Source organism: Malaya genurostris, chromosome 3 (genome assembly GCF_030247185.1).
Source record: "Malaya genurostris strain Urasoe2022 chromosome 3, Malgen_1.1, whole genome shotgun sequence".
Classification (NCBI taxonomy): domain Eukaryota; kingdom Metazoa; phylum Arthropoda; class Insecta; order Diptera; family Culicidae; genus Malaya; species Malaya genurostris.
The window spans coordinates 126,672,879-126,697,696 of record NC_080572.1 but is presented as its reverse complement, the minus strand read 5'-3'; the positions used below and the strand labels follow the sequence as shown (position 1 = coordinate 126,697,696).

At 35.4% G+C, this 24,818-nt stretch overlaps 1 protein-coding gene across 10 annotated transcripts in view; it reads right to left on the bottom strand.

Moving 5' to 3' along the window:
• Window positions 1-24,818, bottom strand: part of LOC131437545 (unconventional myosin-XVIIIa) — a 146,192-nt gene that overhangs the window by 45,828 nt on the left and 75,546 nt on the right. The window contains exons 1-3 of one of the 10 annotated variants that reach the window (XR_009230776.1): window positions 16,083-16,136; window positions 5,252-7,898; window positions 4,126-4,858 (exon numbers count right to left, since the gene is read on the bottom strand). The exons of 7 other annotated variants lie outside the window; for them this stretch is intronic. The gene's annotated coding sequence lies outside the window, so the exon portion shown is untranslated. Of the gene's footprint in view, window positions 1-4,125; window positions 4,859-5,251; window positions 8,132-15,895; window positions 16,137-24,818 lie in introns of those variants that run through there. 2 more of the 10 variants (XR_009230775.1, XR_009230777.1) reach the window with 2 other exon arrangements.

Here is a 24,818-nt window from a genome sequence, read left to right as displayed (position 1 = left end):
TTCGTATCGTTTCTATGAGAGGGCGGCACTAGAATTAAATCCATACCATTTTCAGTTAGTACCAACCTTCAAAAGATACGTGTATAAATTTGACAGCTGTCTGATTATTAGTTTGTGAGATATTGCATTTTGAGTGAAGCTACTTTTTTTACGAATTTCAATAGACAACCAAACAACCAGATTCCGGCTATGCTGGTTCTCGGTTTCTGATTTCGGAAACACCGAAAATAAAAAAGTAAAATAATGTCTAAACTTGTCTTAAAACTATTCCAATCGGTAGTCACGGTCAGTAGACGGCCAAACATTAATTTAGCTTTCCTTGTTCTTGGGTTTTTGATAAATGGCCGAAGATTGTAGCCATAGACTCAAAATGGATCCCAGTCACTTTTCTCGAACCAACTTCGATTATACCGATTACCAGATTCCGGTTTCGGAAGTTTCCTCAGAGATGGCTTAACCGACCTGAGTACTGTTTCACTCTGTAGGTTATACTAATTTATGGACAAACCTTTCTTGTTTTTTAAGAATCAAAGAAAATTATTTTGCAGAATACCACACATTTATATATGCGAATATGTGAGATATGAGAAAGGCATCATTACACCACTAGGTGGATTAAAACAGGGTTTTTAATGTATTGAGACTTACTAAAAATAAAATAAATGAAGCTGGAATACTGTAATAAACAATAATTCCAATTCCATTCTTTCACGAAACTAGTTGAATGTTGGTTTTAGGCTATAGGATTTATTATTTCTTAGGTTAGACTTCAAAATAAATTTCTAAATACAAAAATAAGGATATATGCAAGCGGGTAATGACTTTTATGTTTCAGAACTCTCGCACAATCTTTGACATAATGAAACTAATTTATAGCAAAATAATGATAAATCACAAAAAAAAAAACACAAATCATGAAGACTTTTGCAAAAACCGTATTTATTTCAAGGCGATTAGTTATAATTCTAACGTTCACGATAAAAAAAATGTGAATCATTTTTTTTTGCATTCAGAGAAAGTCTCAAAGTCGTAAAAAATCAAATCCTTTTTATTCTATGGAACCATCTTCCAAAAAACGACATGTCATATACATAGTTGATTTAAAACTTGGTTTAAAACTTTCTTGAATTTTAAATCATTTTGAAATAGATTTAACGCAGGTTTATGCAGATTCTTCATTTTCACTAATAGTACTGTTGTTGTACCGTTGAATTCCACTATATCACACTCTCACAAAGTCACTATTTTTACAGTCACTATTTTTTCCGAAAGTGTATCAAACGTTATAATACAGATACGTATTTCGGAATGGTATTTGCATCCTTCTTCAGTGTATCGGTTTTATAAGTTTATTGAAAGAATGAGTGAAGTTCCTTTCATACAAACGTAAGTAGGTAGAAACGTAAGTAGGTAAACCACAAAAGGAACAAAAAAAAATTGAAAAGGTAAAAACAGGTAACAGAAAATTGGAAGAGTTAAGTGTTTTCCATGTTTGTTTTCATCTTGGATATGGGTAGTAACGGGAAAAGCCAAGAAGATCTATTCCCTTCGTCTCGGTTTAATAAAGAGATGGAGTTGTTTTTGAATATTTCTAAACTGCTGAATCTAATTTCCATGGATTGGAAATTTGTCTTAAGATTTTAATGTCATTAGTAGTGAGTTCATGATCTTCAAAAAAGGGCATGTTCTGCTACTTTTGACTTGAAGTGATGTGGCTTTCGCTATTTCTGAGATATGTTCCTTGAAACGAATGTCTAGTGTTCTCTTTGTTTGTCCAATGTATATTTTATCGCAATGAGGACACGAGATTTTGTATACCCCAGACTTTTTCAAATTCTCTGTAGGATCTTTTGTAGAGCCTAGTAGAGTTTTCAATTGGTAGTTCATACTGCTGAACACTGAATCTAAACCAAATTTTTTAATTTTGATTTTAGTGGGTGTGAAATGTTTCGATTGAAGTCCACCGATATTCTTTTAAAATTTTCAGAAGGGGGGGTCGAAGTTCTAAGTGATTGTTTTTTCAACAGTCTTAATTTTTTATCGAAGATGGTTTGAATTGTATGCTATGGATATCCATTGAACTTTCCAATTTCGAAAATAAAGTTTTTCTCATTTATCGCAGCATCTTTTCTAAGGGGAAAGGATAGCATTCTGTGAATCATATGGTGGAATGCTGCCATTTTGTGTTGATGGGAATGATTAGATGTATTTGGTATGACACGGTCCGTATTGGTTGGCTTCCTATATATTTCGAAAGTTAAGGATTTTGCCTTCCGGACAATAACAATATCCAAGAAAGGTAAACTGTTGTCTTTCTCTTCCTCATGGGCGAATTTAATATTATTATGTAAATCATTAATTATTTCTTTGAGTTTAAGTTTGATAAATCGTTGCGTTTAATGATGCAAAATATATCATCTACGTATCTCCACCAGCGATTAGGTAATAATCTCTGCTTATTTAAAAGTTCTTCAAGGTTTGCCATAAATAATTCACATAAAAACGGGGAGAGTGGATTTCCCATTGGTGCCCCTTGTAATTGTTTATAAAGTTCCCCTCTGAATTTGAAATAATTTACATCCATGCAAAGCCGGGTTAGAGTAAGATAAGACCGTACTTTGCATTTCCATAAGCTACTACTATTTTGTTGAAGTAACCAATCTTCCAACAGATTGATTGAGTCCTTCACTGGGACACTTGGGAATAAGGCGGTTACATCGAAAGATACCATCATTTCGTCATCTTCGATTTCGCCTGAATTCTGAAGTTGAGTAGCGAATACCTGTGTGTTAGGAACTGATTTACTGAAGAATTTTTTTGGCATAAATTGGAATTCTTTTACTAGCCATTTGGAGATTTTTTGAGTTGGGGCCCCTACTGAAGAAATGATTTCCCTTATTTCGTTACGAGGTTTATGAACCTTTGGTAGTCCTTTTATTTTGGATAAAGAGGGGTTAGAAACTTTGAGACTACTGAGATTGATATCGAAGTTTGGGTTGCATTCATGAAGAGTTTTATCTACTTTTTTAATAATATCTGGAAGGGGGTCGGATCTTTCTTTCCTATAAAGGGACAACAAAGAAAAATTGCGCTTTTTCCATAACAGAACAGTCACCACAATAGTAGTATAAACTAAATTGATAAACATAATCACAAGCACAATCAGTAGAAAAATACAGGACAGCAACTTAACGTGCTACTTGGGTACTTTTATTATAACCGGGTTTTGATTTCCAACGAACAAATTAATGCGTATGTTTATTACAGCTAACAAATTTGAGAATTTCAAAGGAATGAATGGATTCACATCATTCAATTGAGTAAATATTTGACACTCGAATTTTCATTTTACACTTCAAATCTGATTTTAGTAAATAGCTGTATATCTCGACAACAACATCTATGCATGCATGCCGAAAATTGTGGTCATTTCTCCTGCCGAAAACTACGAAAAGCCCAGTAATATCATGGGAACATAACGATAAATGTCGTCGATAAATGTAAAACCGTAAATACAAAGAATTATGATTATATTTTACCTTGCCGAGATGATTACCGAGCATTCGGATGTTCAAATCTCGACAAAGTTTTGCCAAGTTTCGAGGAAAAAAAGTAGTGTGTAGTTTTACCATTTAACAGTTTTGATCAATGATAGCCAAAGATATTATGAATAGTCAGTTAATCATAACAAAACGATAGTTTAAATAGATAAGAATAACTCATATTAACAAATAGACTCCTCTAGACGCCCTACACTAACCATTGGTGAAATTCGCCTTGCTAAAAGCTTTTTGCAAATATGAGCTATCTTGCTCAAGTCAGTATATGTTTAAACAGTTTCAAACAGACTCATCGAAAATTGTATGTACCTTAAAAAAACTAGATAAGCAGTATTAAACTTTTATCATGTGTAAAAACTTGTGCATTATGCTTACCTGCATGGATGTGTATTATAATTTAGTATAATTGTTGCACAACAAATTTCAAACGTATAATTTTTTCGATGAACTGTTAGAAAGTATCATCAATCTTAAAGTGAATATAAAGATGAATATCGACTGTTTAATTTCCCAAAAGTAATACTTATATTTACCCTCAACAGATAGAGCGAAACAAATTAATTACCTCAGCATTGCATTGCGGCATAGTCTCCGCACAGGAAGCAGCCACATTTTTCTCACTTGTATTAACATCACAAGTTCCACCGATGGCTTTTCCCGTCGGAACCGCGGCGATCACATTTACCAACCTCATTTCATTTCTATTGGACAACTTCTTTGATTCACTAATGATCATCTTGCTCTCACTGTTATCGCAAGTGCCACTTCTATTACACAACTCGTGCAGACTAGAGATGCGGTCGCCGTAATTTTCATCACTGTCAGTACCTTTCTTACAGTTTTGCTCAAATATCTCTAGCAAGCTTTCAGTTAGCTTTCCCGGAATTGGTTTCATATTTTCTTCATGCTCGTTGTTTTCATTTGAAATATGTCCGGAATCATCACTGCAATCACTTTGGTATATTTCCTCTTTATCACCGATATTCTTCTTCACACATTTAAGATGATCGATCACGCGTTGCTCTTCTTCGTTACAATCTTTTTCTTCTGTTTTCTCATTCGGATTGCTCTCGTTAATCTTTTTGCCTAGTAAGTGGTCGAGGTTCTCAGCGTCCGGTGCGTGTTCCGGTTCATCTGAAGGTACCGGTGAAGGTGGTACTACAACAACCGTTGCTATTACTGGAGACGTTGATGTCGCCGTCGTCGTTGGTGGTGCTGAGGATAGCGTTACCGTTGAAAGTGACGCAATTAACTCATTCCGCGATGATACTACTGGTAATATATCTTCCGCCAGTTTGCTAGCACAATTATTAAGATTTTTTAAGAAATCGTTCATAAAATTTGCAGTGACAACACAAAGGCATCGATGTAATATATATTTTTTTACTTTTACTCTTTTAAATAAATTTCTGGTACCGTGGAACGAGTGGATAAAAATAATCTCATTGTTATTGTTATATTCATTACAGCTTATTTAAAAATAGCAGGCTGTTGTTTTTTTAAAGTGCTCATGATTTCACTAGCTTGGATTTCCGAATTTCCGAATTCCCGATAAGTACTAGATTATTCCTCTTTTTTTCAATACACATTTCTAGTTTATCCACTTGCCCCACAGTACCAACCATATCATTTTTTTTTCTAAAAATACAACTTCCTCCATATTGTCACACAATATTAAAAGTGTAACTTACCATGCAACAATGGACGATAAATTGGAGAACTTATTCTGCTTCACTAATGCGGGTGACTTTAGTGGCGGTGCTACAGTCAGCACAGAAATTGTAGAACCATATTGTTTATAACCGGGTGATTGATTTTGCACCAATTCAATCGTGTTGGCAGATACTGAACTGGAACCGATACCAGCTGTTCTGGACATGTTTAGTTTTCCCGGAATTAATTTCGCTCTAGCACTTTCATTCTTCGTAGGACTATTTATAAACCATCCAGTATTTGCACTACTGTTTTTGCATTGATTTTCAAAATTAGATATGCAATTCTTAACGATGTTCTTATTTTTCAGATTGTAGTGATTTTTCTGATCCGTCGTGACACGGTTCACACTTCCACTTGCTTTGCCACTTGTCAGATGAGTTAAAACCGGCATATTATACGTAGGTTTTAACTCAAAAACTGCATTGCTAGTTTGAGTGGCACTGTTGTTTGTATGCTGTTTCTTACTCGAAATCGCCATCACATTGTTTTGTTGTTTTTTGAATTTGCTGCCTGACAGATTATTCATACAAATCGAAGTCGTCGTTGGATAGGGGGCTTTCGATGCTAGAGTGTACTTTTGGCTTTTGCTACGACCGTGTAGGCTAATGTTTTCACTAGAATTCAATCTGTCGAGCGTCACGAAACTCTTGATATGGGCGGGTGAAACAGTATCTCTTTTATTGTTGGTAACTGCACTGCTATTATAGACGGCATTATTTACGTTAATGCCATTATTCCTCATACCGCAACTTGGTTTGGACACCACAGGTTTAGGATTGTGACAACTATCGTTCTCATCCGGAGCATCCAATCGAATCGTTCTGCTCGTACTGGATTTCATCCCATGGCTTTGAAATGTAGATTTCACGGTCAGTTTGATTTTGCCTTTTTGGTTTTGGTTTGCACAGCTTAGCTCTTCAACTTTCTTCAAGATTTCATGTCCCTTTTCCAGACATTTGCTTAGTAGTTCATCTCCATTTTCTTTGGACTTCTTATATGAACGTGGGTGCGATCGTAAGTTCGATTCACTGGCCGAAGATTGAATTCTTCCACCTGAAGACTTAGCTACGATTGAACTGGTAGACGTGCTGTTTCGTATTTTATTGCCACAGTCTTCGATCGACTTGAATCGGCAATCGTTCAGCTTAGCAGCTGAAACTGATAACAGCGAAAGTGTATTGCCAGGGGAAAGAATAAAACTGTTACTTCTACTTGAACTTGTTGATATAGGAATTTTACTGCCAGAACTTGTCCGGCATACAGATGCATGGCTACCGTTACCTAGTTCCCAAACGCTCTTTGCCCGTGGAAGATGACTTCTATCATGATAAGTATTGGTACTACTACCGCTTGGTGAATGAGTATTCGAACTATCAGTGCTTGATGTTAGACTGCTTTTTCTAACTTTATAGGTGTTGTAGTTTTTCGGCACTGATACTTTCTGCATATTGCAACTGTCTTCTTGATGTGTAGGGGACGGTGATGATGATGATGATAATGAAGACTGCTGTACCGTAGATTTCGCAAATTCTTTCAAATCTTTCAAGTTTAACAAACTGCGTGTTAAACAGACGTTTGAAAGATGCGAGTTTGGCAAACTGATACTTGATTGTCTAGTTTCATCGTAGGAATCGGATTTCTTCCGAATGCATTTCGATTCGATGATGCTGCAGGTTTTTGATTTGTGTAATAATTTAGTTGGAATGATATATTGCTTTGAGGGGTTTGTTTCCACTTTACTAGCAGCGATATTCTGTCCTTCCGTTGTCGATGGATGATTTCGACTAATGTTACTGCCTGGCTCGATAGAATGACGTACTGCAGGGAGAGTGATGTTATGCGTCTTTGATTTTAATCCATAACCATTGTACTCGGATAAGATTTTATCGAAATTTTCCAATGCTGCACATAGTTTTGCTTCATCGTGCGCTACCTTTTCGAGTTCTTCGAAAATCTCATCTTCTAGTGAACAAGAGTATCGATCGTCGTGTTTATGCGATCCTGATGAAAACAGTGCGGCTGCTGTTGCAGTCAAAGGAATCAAAGCAGCTCCGCCTCTCTTTACACCAACATTCGAACGGTTACCACGATTGTTGCGCTTGCTGCTATTGTCTCCAGAACTCGATAATCGTGACACTACGACATTTTCGTAATCATGGTATTGCCCATTCACGATGACTTCCTGTTTGTAATCGCGCTCATTGCTCCCGGCAACGGTATCAATAACCAGTGTTTTGTTTTTCTGATCTGCTTGTAGCGGTGATGTTATCTTCGGCGGCTGCTGTTTTACCGCTAGTTTGTTGCTTTTGTGAGGAAAGTTGTTGATCTTGTTGATTAGCTTGGAATACAACTTCTGGGGTCCAGCTCGACTCGATCGTGTTGTGCTTGCATGCATGATCGTACTGATGCTGCCGAAAACGTTCGCCTTCAATACCGAAAATCGCGCCCCAAGGTGGGGGGAAGTAGAAAAATGAAAAAGCTTCGTCTTTTTTCAAGTTTCCAGATGTGTGCCGTCGGGTGCAATTAAAGCGTTCATAGATCCATTTTCACTTTTCATAATTCCAAATCTTTCTGTGCTCAGTCGGTTATAATTATTCTGTACAGTATACGAAAAACACAATGCTGAAAGCACAAAGAGAAACACGTCGCGTTGGATTTTGCAAATGAACAGAAACATTGAAACATTTTGTTCGTCTTCATTTTTTTTGTTCAATATATCGTCTTCCACTCGTGAATAGCAGCATAACGTTTCTTCTGTTCAGAATTTGTAATGTTTACGATTATGCTAGTTGTTGTTGCTATCATTTATAGTTCATATAACGACATTTTTCTTAACGAAAACTCCAATAGATGCATCTTATATCTTACATTAAACCTAATTGATGAACCGAGCTAGATGCTGAGTTCCGATTAAGAATTCATATAAAAAATCTGATATCAAATTTGTACTAAATAGAGGATTCAGTCTCACAATGTTCTGTACTAGCCAAGTATTGTTTTGTATTTTATTCAACTGTACCCATAGTTTATCGTGATACTTTCCTATAACACTGGATGGAGTTTGTCTGAACGGTAAAACAAAAGAAGTTTCCCAACCACCATCGATCAATACGTATAATTATCAGGTAATCTGTAATGATCACCTCAATACAATTTTGTAGTTGCTACAGCATGGGAGGAGTAATGAGAACCGTATATAGTATATGAAATATCCGATAATCATCCGATCTATCGTAGCACGCAATACGATTCAACAAACGAGAGCAGAATATTTTTTATCAAAAATGAATGATATTATAGTACTGTGTTGTCTTCCCAAAACACAATCATTATTCATTAACCGTGGGTTGTTCAGAATCCCAATCTCACTTATACTCAAAACCACGGATATGAATCCTACAAGAATTGTCCAAACGAATTCAATAATCATCTTAAAAATCATCCTTAAATTAGCAGTATTATGTAACGAATTTGGCCCCATTCAGAACCAAAATTATTCAGATGCATTTGGATTATTTTTGACTCTTGCAGGCAAAGCAAGTTTATATCAAGAAATTTCAAATCTTTTCAAACCATTCAACGTCCATTAAACAACGGAATGAACCACACAGCAATGATGTTGGCCATTAATTGGGAGCATAACGTGAACAAGTGGAGTGCAAAATGAGCACAGTAACTATCACTTGTTTGTTGAGTGCATTACGCGATACTGCGCATTTCCAGTGCAACTGAAGATGTACTAATCATGTATATAGTCGGTCATTGTACGGTTGGTTCAATGGATGAATAGTAACCAAAATAAACTTCCGATATATTTGGAACTGAAAACGATACTTGTGAATTCCATTGAAATGAGGTAAAGCTTTCAAATTCAAACGTGAATAAACTATCAATAGTATATATTACTAATGGAAGGGAACTGCAAGTAACAGCAAGATGAAAAGGAATAGCTAAAAATTTGGAATAAATTGAAGTAAGTTAGCTGAATTGTATTGCAATGACAATATTAGGGAATCATTCATTGAAACGTTATCTATCCCACCAGAACAGAGCTTTATTTCCTTCGGCATATTATTGTGTTAATAACCACCATTTGACATGGCCCAAGCAAAGTCTACTAGTTCATTGCGCTATAAACAACTTTACTTTGCCTACTACCAGTCATCATCAACACGGTGTATTGTTAGGCATAACAACAGCATGGAGGCGAGCAGGAGTTCATAAATAATTTGTTGTTCGTTTGTTGCTGTTGCGCGCTTCATCAAATTTATGGATTAAAAGTGAAATGAAAACTTTCACTGTTGAGCTATACTACTACTACCTTTAGATGCACAGGCGATAGCTCAGGGTTGCAGTTTTACACTCATATGCATGATAGGGTGAATGTATGAAGCACATCCCCGAGGAAGCGAAGAAAAAACATGTGAATTTTCATACATTGATCCCATTCAGAAAAATGCAATGTACTTAACTACTCGTGAAATGTTTCTCAGGTTTTAATTCATATTTTTTATCTGTTATCACCCCAACCAACAGCATCAATGCTGGTGTGAGCGAAAATGAAAGATGATTAGTATCATCTTTATTACAAGATACCAAGGAAAATATGCACTTCGAATCGATTTAATTAGGTAAATTCGATCTCAAATATAGATGAAGGCAATACCTTAGATCAGTGTTTCCACGAGAGTTTAACTATGAATGTGATGTAATATCTGGTTTACTTCCGTGTAATGTATTTATTTTTTGATTGTACAAGATGAAAGAAACACAAAAAAACACCTCACATAACAGTAACCACCGAAGGGAAATTGAGGTAGTGGGTTTGAGATATGTTCCCTTGCGGTATGAAGTACCCGGGTGAGACTGAAAAAACAAGTTCAGTCTATGTGATGTCTAAACATGCACGGAGTTCTGTACAATTGGGTTGACATCTAGGTTGTGTTTCATCACATGCAAAGTAGGGCAATTGACAAAACGATTAGGTCGGATAAGAGAAAATAGCGGACAGTTTTTCAACTATTTTTTATTTCTTCTTGTTAATTCATCAGTCTATTTCCAGTCTCTTTTTGTTGATAGAAGTAAAGATATATTTATTAAAGTGGGGAAATATTGTATGGAAAAATAAACAAATTTTTGTTTGAGTAGCTGTTTTGGTTATTGTATGAATTCCACAACATTAATGCAAAATATCAACTTAGTATCTAAATGTTTGCATCATGAAGTCCGAATTCCTGGTTTGGTATAATACAAAGTTGATTGACAATCCGATTAACATTTCATAGAAACAATCAACATTTCTCCAACCACTCAAAAAGCAACCATATTGATTATGAGATCAATTAAGAATTCTATGAAAGGTAGCAAATTGTAGGGAAAAACTAATGGTAAAATGGTACCTTTCTCATGAGCATATATGTGGGGATTCGCTTTCAAAAAATAGATAAAAGATCAAATTTTACAAAGTTTTACAATAGGCCCGAATAGAATGAGTTTATTATTGTTATTAATATTTCTTCCATTCGAGCTTCAAACAAGGGCGCATATGACTTTTTCTTTTGTATTTACATTTCGTCTTCAGCTCTTCAGTGTATAGCAGTTCATGTTGAACTGCCACGCCACTCAGTAATTCAACATAAACCTAAGCAGACGTAAAATTACCTCTATTTGAGACACGTAAACTTGTACCGAAGCACAGTGTCTTTACTAATGAAATCCCGAACGTTTTCAGCTAGTAGTCATCTAGGAGTTTTGGTTACACGTAACCGGTTTGTTATGCGCGTACATGACTGGTTTGATTATTTTTTGTATAACCAAAGTGGAAAATGAATCAATGAGGAACAATTCTCCTCCCGTAAAACTGATTCCATCTAGAAACATATACGATATTCTTTCATAATCGAATTGTAGCAACACAGAACAAATTTCTTTAGGAATTCCCAAAATAGACGCTTGTCGCACTGAAAAATGAACAAAAATCTATGCCCGCAAGTTCCAGGATTCGTGAAAATGGAAATTTTAGTTCGATAGGAAAATTATAAACGGCATGATGGCACTGCAAACCTAATACAATATCCTTATTGCCAGGGACTCGGCCTGCTTGAATTGTGGTAATTCGCTTGCAAACACGTCTGTTTAATGAACGAAAATCTCAGATAAATTTCCATACCCTGATGTTTTGTTATGGTAACCATAAATCCAAATAGTGATAACGTTCTGTCAGACAAATAAAAATCTTGTCCAATAAACTCCAATTTAAAATCATGAGATGTACATCTTGCTCTTCTAAAGCATCGATTTTTGCCTTTCTATATGGAAAGGTATTAGAATTACTGAAAAAAACCGACTTTCGAACGGAGCCTCGGAGACCCATAGTGTTATATACCATTCGACTCATTTCGACGAGATCGGAAAATGTCTGTGTGTGTGCACTTTTCGAAGATATTTTTACTGCTCAATTTTCTCAGAGATAGCTGAACCGATTTTAACAAGCCTAGGCCCGTTTTTAGATTAGCATCACTCTTCTCATAAAAATAGGCAACGCAAATGTCAAGCGCTTGGTTGGAAAAATAATGCCTACTATGTAACATAAACGCTGAAGCAGGCTTTTGTGAACTACTCGATTCAATCTGAATCAATTGGTGTCAAAAATGAGCCCAAATTAGTGTCACAAATTCTTTAATAAAAAGATAAAAAATATTTTTATGAGACTGTTTTGAAGAAAGCGAAAGGTATTATCACACCACTAGGTGGATTAGGAAGGGTTTTTTTTTTCTAATGTACCTGTTAGTCAATAAACGATAGGTACAACCGTAATGTTGACGTAGTTATTCACAAAAATCATCCGGTAATCGCAGACATAACCCATGCGAAATGATTACTGTGGATCTAATAATATTAATAATAAACCTACCACGTTTCGTGCTCGCATCTCATCAGACGCAGTCGACAATTGCTTACGGTCGAGACGATAGAAACAAAGACAATACAGTGTAGTGAACAATAGAGTGTACGAAATGGGCAAATACGATTTAACAAAGCCTGAAAGTTGGCCTACAAGGTCAAATTCAATTTGTATTGATTTCAAGCGCTGTAAAGTTAGACCAGCAGCAACCGAAATTGAAATCTTGCTTAAGGAACGAATGCATCTAAACGTTAATATTGTAAGTGAGATTCAATTCAACAAGGCGTCTAACTGTGTGTACATTATGTTCAAACGTGAAAAAGATGCAATTGCATTTGCTTCGGTTAATAACGGGGTGCACAGTATTGATCATGACAATGTTAAATATAAAATCCCTGTGTACATGGCGGACAATGCCATAGAAGTACGCGTGCATGACCTTCCCCCCCAGACCAGCGATGGGTTCGGAAAAGTATGTCGCAGTACGGTGAAGTTCTTTCCATCGAAAGGGAAGTATGGCGGAATTTTTTTCCGGGTATCCGGAATGGCGTGCGAGTGGTACGTATGCAACTACGTAAAGCAATTCCATCTTACATCATTTGTGATCAAGACGGGATACATCCGTGTAAAACGCTGATTACGTATGAAAATCAACTGGTTACATGTCAGTTTTGTGAACATCCTGCACACTACGGCAAACCTTGCACTGAAACTGCAAAAAGGACATCTTCAAACAAAAATAAGGACAACCGCCCAACAACGGAAACTAGTGAGCGCAGTACTCCTGTTGTACCATCAAACCCACCAGCAATTGCAATTAATGCACAACAAAGCGCGTCTACAGCAACTAACAACCAACCCAAGAATGCGAATTACAAGGAAAACGAAGAAAAAACGGAAACCAACAACGATACCACCGATGCGGCAATGGAGGACGAGACGAGCCACGAACAAAGTGCCCCTCACTCATCGCAAGATAAAAATGGAAGCTCCTCTCCCCCTAGAAAAGCGTGACAACGAGATCCAACAGTAAAAAAATTATTTTATCTAATAAAAACATGGCTCATTCGTCCACGTAAAAAAGCTTGTGCGCAAATTGGCCTGAATAAAAAAATTTAAAAAAAATAAACCTACCACCTTGAAATATTCAAAACATTCAACTATTCATTGAGCTGTGTGCCAATTCATTCCAAAAAAGCAACCATAGGAAATAAAAATTTGACACTTTTGATTTTTAAATATTCTTCTCTACTCAGTATTATGTAAAACTAAACTTTAAAACACTGAGCATAAATTTAGGGTAAATAAAAGGATGCAACAACAAATCTTATTTGTTTTGTAAATGATGCTTTGGCGAGCTGTACTTATATAGCCAATCTGTTTTAACCCAGCTAAAGGTAGAAATAACGTTTTCTGTTTCTGCGAGAGTTTGGGAAAGAACGTGTTGGGTCAGTGTATTCCGATAATTATTTTAATTCTACATCAATTTCTGTTTTCCGGTTCGCGTAGTTTCCGTTTTCAAGCATTTCATCGAAGTGGCCGCGAAAGCCGTGTGTGAGTCTATATATAGCACTAACTCGTATAGCTTTACAATACACATTGTTCAACTAATTTTTGTTTGAAAGACAAAAGAAGAACATTTTACGTTTTTCAGATAGTTACAAGAGATTACAATGAAGTTATGTTTACATATTTTTCATAAGTCACGCTTGTACTTATAACAGTGTGGTTAGCCATCTTTTCTTTCATCTTGGGCATTACAATTAACCATCGGAAATCAGTTCCGTTCCGACGCTTCCAGAAGCGCTCGACTGACGCCGTAGACCCGACAATAAATCACTGGAACTTTCACGCCGATTTTGATGCAACATTCCAAGTGAGTGAAAAAAGCACTGCTATCTAGACCGCAGTTTTACTTCTGAGGTATAGGAAGAGAGTGGAATAATAATTTAGTCGCATTTCTAAGTTCAGTTTAATTATTGTTCAGCATGTCTTAATTATGAGGTTATCAAAACGTTCCACATAAATGGATGAAAAGCTATTGGGCTGAGTGGGGTGGCACAATTATTGCAACTGTTATACCAGAATGTATGTTTCTTTCTTTTTTGTTAAAATATACCTGTCCCCAAGCATAGATACTTGCGCATTTGCTTCAATTTGGCTCGAGAAAATCGATCGGATAACGACCGCAGATGCTTACATCAACTACCCGTGAGAAAATTGGGAAGTTTACACGAGTCCAGTTTGGGATGGGTTCGGTTTGTTGGTATAAAAACGACCCTAAGCATACTATCAACAAGACCAAGTCGAATCAAACCGCGACACATATAGAGATTTGAAAAACTCGTAGCAATCGATAATTGCCCGTTTGAAAGGTTTTCATTAATATATTTAGACAATTCAATGTATGTTCGTCTTGATATTATCCACCTATAAGTGAGACAATGCTTTTCTTCTATTTGAATTTAAATGTGGTTTTCGGTCAATTTCTTTCTTAACCAAATATTAATTTTGTGTTGCTTGTCAACGTTTCGAAAGTTTGTTTCATCGTCTCCAGGATAGAACCGTCTCCGAAATGACCAAAAATATTTTTCGTCAAGTATATCGTAGCATTTTAAATAATTGGCACGGAATAACTGGAAATCATTTCTAACCGTACCACATTAACCACAATTTCTGAATAAACAAAATATTCGAACATAATTTATAAACATCCTCAAAAAAAAATTTTTTTTTCATTTAAATTTTATATCGATTATTTATTATTTTGGATAAACAATTATTTCAAATTTAATTTGTTTGTTCAATCCAATATGCTCGATTTCATTCTTCTCTTGCTCCTCATTTAAAAATTCAATAAAATAATCAGCTCAGTCAAGAAATGCGCAGGGTGGCACTTAGATTTTCGAAAAGTGCAGAAAAAATGCTCTAAGTTCAATTACGAGTAAGCAACTGCTGCTATTTCCTACTCAGTTGAAAATCTAGATACAATACGTCGTTTTTGCGTCAGACATTTTTATGGAAGAAATGAAATTAATCTCAGAGCACATCATCTCAATTCTGGAGAGTTTATTTCTCATTCAAAAATTTTCAAATTTCGAGCAAAGATTATTGATTCCTTGAAAAGTTTAATGGCATTTATGTTTTAAAGGCTACCCTTCTTCTACACGGAAAAATTTATTTAATTCGATCAAACGATGAGTTAGAAAAGATGCGTTTTAAGCAAAGCCGCTCGAAAAAGAATTTCCTACAGTTTTGCTATGAAGTGCAATCATCTTCAAATCCAACTTAGATTCCTGGTTTCAAACCAAACGCTAGTAACCTTTTACGTTAAGCTAACAGCTTCTGTGAAAGCTTAAGCAGTGTGCCTTAAAAGTTAATTTAAAAAAAATAAAACTTCTGTGAAGACACCAACCACCAAAAAATAATTTATAATAGACAATATAGATGACTAGGATAATTTTAGACTACAACACCCACAAACTTTTATTCAAGCACAGAACTACAAAAAAGATACACTAGAACATCCGTAATATGAGGCACAATTCCTTTAAATGGTATGTTGATGGACATGATCATTCAATGTCAGAAACATTCCATTACAACGACAACGGAGAACGGCACATGAACCAAAAATGATAGCAACATTACAACACCAGCTTGACCGTCAAGAGCCTAATGACATTATTAAGCCATCATAAATGTTTTCAATTACTGCATTTTATGTAAGATCGTATGATCAATTTTCACTGTTGACTGGTTTTCATTCACCAATGACGGATTCACTTTCCACGGGAAGTAATTGAGGAGCAGATTATCCCACAATCACTAATCTAGTTGTGAAATGAAACGTTGCTGATATTCCTGATTTTGAAACCGATATAGTCCTTCCCGATCGCGACCTTAACCCGCTGTAGCGCGTCAAAATTGTGTAAGTTGCACGTTAAACAGACGATTTAATACTGAATGCATATCAGTAAGCGAATCAAGGTAGCGCATAGGGAAAACAAGTACCAGTACCTACACATAGTCTTCTCCGATGTTTTCAACTTTCAGCTTTTTCATCATTTTCTGCTTTACTGGTATTATGTTATTATAGTACATATAGACTGAGTAACAGTGCAAAGTCAAAGAAGAAATAAAAAGCAATAAACTCTATAGTCAAGCACAATACAAACAAAACCGGCTTGTGCTCGCGATCCCAACGCAAAAGCCACCGACACGAAAGCTTCACGAAAACAAAAAACCCTTTCAGTAAGGAAAGAAGAGAAAAAAACGTTCAGAAAAAGTATACCAACGAAGAAACTCACGCCAGATCAAGTGCGTGCAGCATCTAGGGGATAAAGCTTATTCTGAGTCCTATAGATTTGTTACTAACTTTAAAATTCATAACATGTTTCCTTTCAGAGAAAAGAAACTACCGAAACTTTTTCACGGAAATCTTCATCATAGTCCGACAAACGTCTTCTCTCCCCTATAGTTACCTCTAGATATGATCTTTTCTTCCTTTTGTGTAATCCAACCAACGAACACGATGAATGCATATAAAAACAAAACACAGGTGAACGCTTAACTGAGGGAAGTGTGCTAAGCCAAGCTGTATACATACTACCAGTCTTATATAAGGAAAAGTTGTTTCAAAACTCTCAATGATCGAACAGAACAAATTTTTTATTTTGTATGGAGAACTACAGCGTCATTGTTCCAATGAGAATGGAGTCTATTTCCCTGCTTCAAGTGGTTTTACTTTTACCAATTTGATGTTCAACACAGCAGTAGTTATGTACATCTCATCTATCAAATTCAACAAATTCATTGCTGCTTTTATTGATAAATTCATTACTGCTATCAAACGTAGTACAACAAATTCCATGTTTATGATTAATACTCTTCATTATAAAACTAGCAACATAGTAATAAAGAGTAATGAAGAGCGAAAAGAAGCTGTGAATCAATTAAAAAAGAAGCTATACTTTCCAAAGCAAATAGTAGGTGCAAACGTTAATACAATTGACCTGAAGTCGAATCCAATTACTTCATAGTACTGCGTTGTGAGCCAATTCGGAAAGCGGTTTATTATAGTTTTTGGATGGGTTTCGAAGTTCAACCTTAAACCACTAGACGTAACGGACAAAAAATTAAATTTATTTTTAATATAAAAACTGTTTATAGATCCGTCCCGACCAAATTTATCTTTGGTACACAATTTGTTATCAATTGGAACCAGTGTGCAGTAGGTGCTGTTTGCCAGTGCACAGTGGTTCGAAACGGGAAATCAACGTGACAAAAATATTTTCACTATTAAATATTAGTTTTTTGTAGTTGGTGTCTTCACAAAAGTTGTTTGTATTCAAATGGCGCTCCTTTTGATGAAAAATGTTGCTAGAGTGGTCCTCATTTAGATTGAAATCTGAAATCTAACTTTCTTAATTGAACTCAAAAATGATTTTGTTGTACAATAAAGTTGTAGGAGCTTGGTTGAGCAAAATTGTGCGCAAAGATTAGTACAACAACTCTTCTGAATACAACTTTTCCGTAGAACGTTTCACAAAAAAGTTAGAACAAAAAAAGTTAATTTTCAGGAGCCACCCTACTTTTATTCGGAAAATTTATGTAACTCGATCAAATGAAAAGCTAGAGAGGTGCTTTTTTCAGCAAAGTTGCTCAAAATAAAATTTCCTACAACTTTATTGTACAACAAAATCATTTTTGAGTTCAATTAAGAAAGTAAGACTTTAGATTTCAATCTAAATGAGGACCACCCTAGTAACATTTTTCATCAAAAAGAGCGCCATTTGATTACAAATAACTTTTGTGAAGACACCAACTACAAAAAACTAATATTTAATAGTGAAAATATTTTTGTCACGCTAATTTCCCGTTTTGGACCATAGTGCAGTGATAGGTGAGGTAGTACGTGACACTATACGTGAGAATGGCATCATTGTTTTCTTTCCTTTGTGAATATGATTTCCTCAACAACAGTTAACTGATGAAATGGAAAGGTGCCACATCACCATCTAGATTTAACGTCAGCATGCACATGCTATATACAGCAAAGTTATAGATATGGTGTACAATATGTGGGAAGACGAGAAGATGAGACAAGTAAACTATATCGAGAGTCAGATAATCGTAAAAAGTTGTTAAAGTTTGCTAAATTGTGTTGTTTATCTGAATTTGCTTCGATTTTAACAGTTGTTTTCAAGGCAACCTGAATCATTAACAGTCTTTTTAAAGACTAATAATTAATCAACCTTTTAAAGGTGTTTTATACTTCGAACCAATCAGGCTTCTTCATAACAAAATCTAAATTAACCTTTTCAAAGCTATCGGTCAAACAATTTTTTTTCATTATTTATTTATTTTATTATTTTTCTAGCTTTTCAATCAGGGAGTCTACTAATTTAACTTTTACTTTTTCCATTACAATTGATGAGGTTTATTCACAAAAAAACTTCTTAACCCACGTAGTGGTGTTATAATGCCTTTCTCTTGTCATTTGAATAGTCTCCTTAAAAAATATTTCTTCGTTAGGATAATTTCTGACACGAATTCGGGCTGATTTTTAACACAAATCCATTCAGATTGTTTCGGTTAGTTCAGAAAAGCGTGACTCGACCAGGGTGGTAAGTGAATTGCCGATTAGAATTTCCCGGATTTCTCCCGGTTTTTGGAATAGGCTAAAATCGCCTCATTTTTTTAAATACTACTTTAATTCATGCCTTTAACGAATATCCCATGTTCAAAAAAAGAACATTATAATAGGCCCGCTAATTGAAGATTGAAGTTCTTTTCAGGTATCTCGATGTACAAATAGAAAATATTCATTATTACTAGTGCATATAATAAAACCATAGAGCCTTTTTCTGGTCACCTACGTAACCGCTTTCTTTCAAGCGCACATGACTGATTTTATTTGTTTTTGGTATACATATGATTAAAAATAAATCCATACGCAATATAAATCAATAAGGAACAATATTTCCTAAAATGGACGCTTACCACTTTAGAAAACCAACAACAATCTATGCCTGCAGTTTCAAAGCTTTTTGTACAGAGCTTTCTTCGTTCCTTCCGGAAGTGAAAGTGGAAATCTCAGTTCGGCGGGAAAATTTCAAACGGCATGGTGGCACAGCGAACCTGACACAATATCGCCATTGCCAGGGGTACGGCCATGGCACAACAAATTGACATATGGACATACGTTGTATAAATTGTAGTAATTTGCTTGCAAGCACGTCTGTTCAATGAACGATACCCTCAGTTGAATTGTCAATAATATAAATCATTACATTATTGAAGCTAGGAGTCTATCAGTTGCAAAAGCTTCTACATCAATATCAACGTTCTTGTAAACCTTGAGGACCTCGTTGTCGGTTAAGCCACACATACTATTATATCTCCGGAATCAAACAGACAGCTACTTGATATTCGAACTTGATTCACAACTTAATAGTAGCTTTGTATCGCTTATACCAACATATCTCCGGAAACAGAAGCGATAGACACTTGATCTTTGAACTTGATTCACAACATAGTAACTTTAAAACGGGCTTAAGCTCGTAGAAATTGGTTGAGCCATTTACAAGAAAAGTTAGTGTAAAATGCGATTTGTCGATTACGTCACTTCAACGATCAAAAAAAGATCGAGATTCTGTTGTTGTTGTTGTTTCATTAGTTTCTACCCCCACCGGGTTTGTTCATCAAAAAACTAGGAAAATTTTCCGGAAAAGTTGGAGAAATCCATAGTTATTTTGTATGGAAAATGCAATTTTCCGTTGAAAAAGTTTCCTTTGCTTGCTAGATCATCGATAGGTATTTGGCGCATAATGAGTTGCATAAGTGCTTGACCGTCGAAGGAAAGAATACTAGATCGTTGAAAAAATTGTTTAGCGCGCAACGAGTTGTTTTGTGTGGAGATTTTAGATTTTGTTCCATGTGACTTTTCATTTCGAACCACGTGCTTAATTAGGTATCAAAATTATTGCTTGCCAAATGACTCAATGACGGAATGCATATGACTGTTCTAGATAACCGCTGCAGGCAGGAGAAAATGTTCTGATGTCATTTACCAGTTGATAAATTGTGTTCAATGGAGTCAGATGAATAAGGAGTGTATCGAAAATAAGCTATCCACGAATTTTTCTTTCAAATTATGATAAAAAAAAACGATATTTTATTCAAACTGAAAATTGATCCTTTATTGTACGAGGTTAAACTTGAACATAATGAAAACCGGATGAAATTTAAGTTATTCCTTTACGAATTTTCGAACTTTTGATTGAAAGCTCTTCATCAATTTCCGGAAAGTGTTGCATAGTATTTTTTGAATGCTAGAATCCAAATTCTTTTGAACTCCTGCATGTACCCAGCTGCCTTAAAAGTCTTTTTGAAGACCCTCTTACGATTGCCCAGTAACGTTCGATGGGTCGAAGCTGAGGGCAATTAGGTGGATTGATATTTTTCTCACCGAAATTTATACCCATTTCCGAAAGCCAATTGAGAGTGATTTTGGCATAGTGAGCCGACGCCAAATCCGGCCAAAACAGTGGAGGTGTACTATGCTTCTTGTGTAGAGGCAGCAATATCTTCTGGAGACACTCAGATCGATAGATTTCTGCATTTATAGTTCCGGTAGTGTAAAAAATGGTTGATTTCAAACCACTGGAACATATTGCTTGCCATACAAGTACCTTTCGGCCGAATTTCTTCACTTGAATCGACCTGTCCGCATTGCTCACATCCTCCCCAACGACGACAGTAAAATATTGTGGACCTGGAAGGGGTTTTGAGTCCTCCTTTACATAAATCTCATCGTCCATCAAAACGCATGCATCCGGAAACTGAAAAAGACGCGAATACAATTTCCGGGCCCTTGTTGCTGCTCGCTTCTTCTGTTCTACACTTTGTTTCGAGATTTTCTGCTTCTTGTAGGTCTTCAGGTGATTTCGCCTCTTGATACGCTGGATCATTCCTACACTCGTTCCTGTTTTTTTGGCCAAATCACATATTGACATTGATTTGTTCTTCATGATTAGAGATACCACTTCCTGATTCAGTTTCGGGTTGGAAGAACCGGGTTTTCTGCCTCTTCCTGGTAGCTCATCCAAGGAATAGTGTTCCCCAAACTTATTAATGGTGGTTTTAACACTGGCATGATGAATTCCAAACCGCTTCGCCAATTTTCGCATAGTAATACCCTTCTCACTTAGCCATGTGTCCAGACCCTTAATTTTCACTTCCTTTTCAATACGCGACATTTTGAAAACGCCGAATTTCTACCGCACAAACAAGTAAACAAACGAAAGCTGACAGCAACACGCACAACATGCTGTGATCTGAGCATAAAAACATCACAAATACATGCGTACAACACAAATGTATGTGGATAGCTTATTTTCGATACACTCCTTAGTATTGGTCATTGCGGGCGCGAGTTTAACAAATCAGAAAATTTTTGAATGAATCAATGAAAAGCTTGTGCTGTAGAAGCGCTAGGGTATAACTAAGAGATTTTCCTAGCATTTCGCTTTCTAATGATTTAGATTGAACTAAGCGCTAACGATAAGTGGCAATTAGATATCAATGTTCAAGATGATTACCATTATGGTAATGGATTGAGACACCCATTTATATATTTCTTATTCTGTGAAGAATGTTCTATTTGGTAAGATCAACATCAAATTAAAATTTTAGCGTCGTTTCTCTAAGCAACCAAACATTCCACAGTACCTGAAAAACATCCACTTTATTGAAGCTCTAAAGTACGCGTGGCACTTTATGGCAATTTTAACATACTCAACGAGTTCTGAGGAAACTTTCTCGCTGCTCAAAAGCTGTACAAGGAACTGCTTTCATGTTTGTTCTGTTGTGTCGTGTATGAGTAATTTCTTAAAAACGGACTGTTCAGAATGCTTTTTATGCTGCCCAACTCAAATACTTTTTACGAACTTTTGGTTACTTGGGCTAAATACAAATTGTAAATATATCCTACTCTACCGAATGAACAACTCTAGAACAGAAACTCTTCAACGTTGTGTTAAGTTTCTCAATACAAAATTCTGCTAACTGCATTTTTTGTCGAAAGCAAGAATCACATCTGGAAGAGAAAACGTCTATTCCCAAGTAGCATCTGTAACTTGTTCATAAAAAAATAAAATAAAATAGATGCTTCATTATGGTCACATGACAGACACGACGAAACAAATCGTATTATGATGGTGACAATGAAGTCAAATTAATGTTACGAATTGACTAAGTTGCAGTTCCACGTATCTTTTCGGAAACCTAATTCAAACGACATGTTCGCATTGGCTATAACAGTAGTATCGCACAATTGTCGAGCACTTTTCCATGTGGTATTCCTTCTTAGAGCCGAAATGAGGACATTGTACTCGATTTTTTAGAAGTTCGTTGATGAAAAGTCGAACAATCCACAGAATAGAATGGCGGCTCTAATAATGAGACGATTATTGGTACAGTAGCCCTATAACTTCGTCATGTATCATGAGTGGAAAATTTCATGTTTGCATTGACTTGAAATTAGAGACAAAAAAGATTTGTAATGAGAAAGAGTATAGGGAAGATACCGTGAATCTAAAGGACTTAAATTTATTGATTGATTAAAAGTAAGTAAGTAGAGCTGTTTCATCGGAAAAAACTATTCTTTCTAGAATCAAATTTTTGTATTTATTGATTTGGTTTAATTTATCAAAAACAGTTAGCCCAATTGATTTGATCCCAAGTAGCACGTTAAGTTGCTTTTCTTTATTTTTCTACAGATTGTGCAATTTATCAAATTAGTTCATATTACTATTGTAGTATCTGTTGTGTTATGGAAAAAGCGCAATTTTTCTGCTTTGTGCAACATATCTTTAAGTTCTTCCGTTGTCACGAACATTTATTCACAATTATTGTGCCACTGATACAAAAACTCATGCAGCAATTAAATCAACGAAAACACAATTGTGAAACTCATGCGAACTACTACGTAATGTAAACAAGAAACATAGCAAACATAATTTCTAATGAATAAGTTTCACATTTGATTTTCTATACAACTGCTCGTAAGACAAACATGGAACTTTAAAAAAATTCTGCACATAAATAAATGGTAATACTACATATTGTAGAATTGATCTTTTATGTTTTAGTAAATAGAAAATCGACAACGAACTGCATTTTTATGGTGAAACATGTCTTCGTACGCCTGAAATTATCAAGTGCCTTTGAATGTACGTGTTTTGATGATTGCACATAAATTTCTATGAAAATAACAATCTATTCTTTTCACTGAATATGATCGTACACCTTATCAGATGATTTTAATCATATTGATGTTTCAATTAATCTGAAAAATCTTGAAATGAATTTTTCTTCAATATTTTCCAATATGGGGCATCGAGGGCAACAGTGTGTTGAAAAAAAATGGTTCACCCAACGTAATAATTTATTTTACCTATATAAAAGGAAATATAAACATGTAAATATTGAAATGAGAAATTTTAGTTTTTATTTTTATCAAAATAGTTGTTTTTATTTCTATCAAACTAGTTGACTTAAATAACATTACAATTAAGTCATTCATCTTAGTGAACCCGACATTTGTGATACGCACTGTAGATATTAATTTGGTGAGCCCATGTGCTTTAGTTGCAAAAACAAGTTGCTCAAGCGGTAATATGTAACTATGAGAGTAACTATGATGAACTCAATTTTTCGTTCAATATCTTTGAAAAGTGATGTCAGGTCTGTTCATTTTTTCGCGAGATGAAAATCGAATACAAATTATCTGATTTGATTTTTGTTTTCATTGCGTATGTAATGCTGTATTTCTGAATCTTTTATGATAATATTCTCATGTCGGCAAGTTTTTTGTTTATTTCAAGCAGATAAATCTGGTAAAACTTATTTGCAAGTTTCGAATTGTTTTTCTAAAAATGAAGAAAACTGCACACACTGACCTAATATTTCATGAGGCAGTCAAGACAATACGGACTCGGCAGCAAAATAGTTTTTACTGCGAGGTTTTCAATTCGGCTTATCAGTTTTTGCCTTGAGGAGAGCATAATTTCACTACTTTTTTTTCACAAGAGATATACAGCCATTTGGCATATATTGAGTCCGATACAATTATGACAGCCATTTGGAAAATGTTTGATAAGTTGAACAATTGTTTTAGTTACTTCGTTTTTACATGACGATGTGAAAATTTTGGCAGAACTTCTATAACTGCTAGTGCAACGTCGGCAAGTTGGTGATATGCTGCACAATTGTTTTAGATATACGTAAAATTGTTCTATAGTGATTTTTTTCGGTATTATCGTAAAACTTAACAGGTATAAGTTGCACAATCGATTTTTATATATTCAAAAATCTTTTTGAACATATCTAACATAAAAAACAATTGTAAGACAATTGTAAAACCTCTTGAAATTTCAATAAGTTACATTTGCTACTTGGGATGTTTCCTGGGCAATCTCGGGTAACTCTAGAGATTATATGAAGAAAGTATACACTGTGTCTCATTTTTGAAACAAAATAAAAATACAATAGGTTTTTGAAACGGTATCTCGGTAATGGTAGTGTTTAGCAACATATAACATTGTCAAAGACATTAAATCTACCGGGAAAAA